Raw genomic sequence first — 2,500 nt, 5'->3', positions numbered from 1 at the left:
TCAAATTTCATTTGGTTGCCTACTAATGCATATTAAAAACGATAATCAACAATCAGAATCATTATTTATCATTTATTTCAATTTTTATAATGAAAAACGTTCACGTCCTTTCGCGCCTCTCGATCGTCGTTTACGTGATGCATCGGTCAGCCCTAGTTTACGTGGTGCATCGGTAAGATCGAGTTCACGTTCTGCATCGGTAAGATCCAGTTCACGTGGTGCATCGGTAAGATCGAGATTACGTGGTGCATCGGTAAGATCGAGTTTACGTGGTGCATCGGTAAGATCCAATTCACGTTCTGCATCGGTAAGATCCAGTTCACGTGGTGCATCGGTGAGATCGAGTTTACGTTCTGCATCGGTGTGATCTAGTTTACGTTGTGCATCGGTAAGATCGAGATTACGTGAAGCATCGGTATGATCGAGTTTACGTTCTGCATCGGTCTGGACTTAGAGATATATTTTCGACGTGAAAATGTTCCGATACAACTTTTGAACCAGGATAGTTAGAGAGATGATTTTTTCTGGGATGTACGTTGATTGGGGAATGGATTGTGGAAAATAACTTGCCATGACCGAGGTGTTCTCGAATTTTTTTTTTTTTTCGAAAAATATTTTCTGATTTTGGATTTTACTCAAATTTGATTTCGTTGCCTTCTAATGTGTTCTAAAAGAGTAAATCAGTAATCAGAATCGAAAAATATTTTTCGGATTTTTTTTTTTTTGAAAAAAAATTTTCTGATTTTGGAATTTCCTCAAATTTGATTTGGTTGCCTTCTAATGTGTTTTTAAAGCGTAAATCAGTAATCAGAATCAATATTCATTGTCGACTTTAATTTTTATAAGGAAAAATGTTCACGTCCTTAAACGCCTCCCCATCATTAGCCCGAGTCCAAGTCGATGTCAGTCCCGAGCGGACGGTGTCAGATACTACCTATCGCCCCGGTCTGGACTTGGCGAGGTATTTCGACGTGAAATGTTCCGATACAACTTTTGAACCAGGATAGTTAGAGAGATGATTTCTTCTATGTTGTACGTTGATTGTGGAATGGATTGTGGGAAATAACTTGCCATGACCCAGGTGTTCTTGAATTTTTTTTTTTTTCGAAAAAAATTTTCTGATCTTGAAATTTCCTCAAATCTGATTGCGTTGCCTTCTAATGTGTTCTAAAAGAGTAAATCAGTAATCAGAATCAATATTCATTGTCGACTTTAATTTTTATAAGGAAAAATGTTCACGTCCTTAAACGCCTCTCCATCGTTACCCCGACTCCAAGACGATGTTAGACCGGAGCGGACGGTGTCAGATGCGACCGATCTCCCCGGTCTGGACTTAGCGAGATATTCCGACGTGAAATGTTCCGATACAAAAATTTAACTGTGATAGTTAGAGAGATGGTTCCTTTTGTGATGTACGTTGATTGTGTAATAGAATATGGAAATAAACTTGAGATGACCGAGGTCTTCTGGGATTTTTTTTTTTTTTCGAAAAATATTTTTCGATTTCGGAAATCCCTCAAATTTCATTGAGATATGTCCTAATGTGTTCTTAAAGCTTAAATCAACAATCAGAATTAATATCCAAAAGTTATTTCATTTTTTATGAGGAAAAACGTTCACGTCCTTTCCGCTCCCAAAAAGTGAGATATCATAGAAAATATCGCAATATATGTTGTTTACGGCCATACCACGCTGAAATTGCCAGTTCTCGTCAGAACACTGAAGCCAAGCAGCGTCGGGCGCGGTTAGTACTTGGATGGGTGACCGCTTGGGAACACCGCGTGCTGTAAGCTTTTTTTTTACGTTCTGCATCGGTCTGCCGAGATAACGTGGTGCATCGGTATGATCGAGTTTACGTTCTGCATCGGTAAGATCGAGATTACGTGATGCATCGGTAAGATTGAGATTACGTGGTGCATCGGTAAGATCGAGATTACGTGGTGCATCGGTAAGATCGAGTTTACGTGGTGCATCGGTAAGATCCAATTCACGTTCTGCATCGGTAAGATCCAGTTCACGTGGTGCATCGGTGAGATTGAGATTACGTGGTGCATCGGTAAGATCGAGTTTACGTGGTGCATCGGTAAGATCCAATTCACGTTCTGCATCGGTAAGATCCAGTTCACGTGGTGCATCGGTAAGATTGAGATTACGTGGTGCATCGGTAAGATCGAGTTTACGTGGTGCATCGGTAAGATCCAATTCACGTGCTGCATCGGTAAGATCCAGTTCACGTGGTGCATCGGTAAGATTGAGATTACGTGGTGCATCGGTAAGATCGAGTTTACGTGGTGCATCGGTAAGATCCAATTCACGTTCTGCATCGGTAAGATCCAGTTCACGTGGTGCATCGGTAAGATGGAGATTACGTGGTGCATCGGTAAGATCGAGATTACGTGGTGCATCGGTAAGATCTACTTTACGTTCTGCATCGGTCTGCCCTTGTTTACGTGGTGCATCGGTAAGATCGAGATTACGTGAAGCATCGGTATGATCGAGT

At 41.0% G+C, this 2,500-nt stretch overlaps 1 non-coding gene across 1 annotated transcript; it reads left to right on the top strand.

Moving 5' to 3' along the window:
• Positions 1–1,674: 1,674 nt before the first annotated feature.
• LOC123688385 lies at positions 1,675–1,793 on the top strand. The gene has a single exon (XR_006749909.1). It is a non-coding gene; the product is annotated as a 5S ribosomal RNA (ribosomal RNA).
• Positions 1,794–2,500: the final 707 nt, after the last annotated feature.

Source organism: Harmonia axyridis, chromosome X, assembly GCF_914767665.1.
Source record: "Harmonia axyridis chromosome X, icHarAxyr1.1, whole genome shotgun sequence".
Lineage (NCBI taxonomy): Eukaryota > Metazoa > Arthropoda > Insecta > Coleoptera > Coccinellidae > Harmonia > Harmonia axyridis.
Note: the sequence above shows the minus strand (reverse complement) of the source record. Positions and strands in the feature narration are given on the sequence as shown.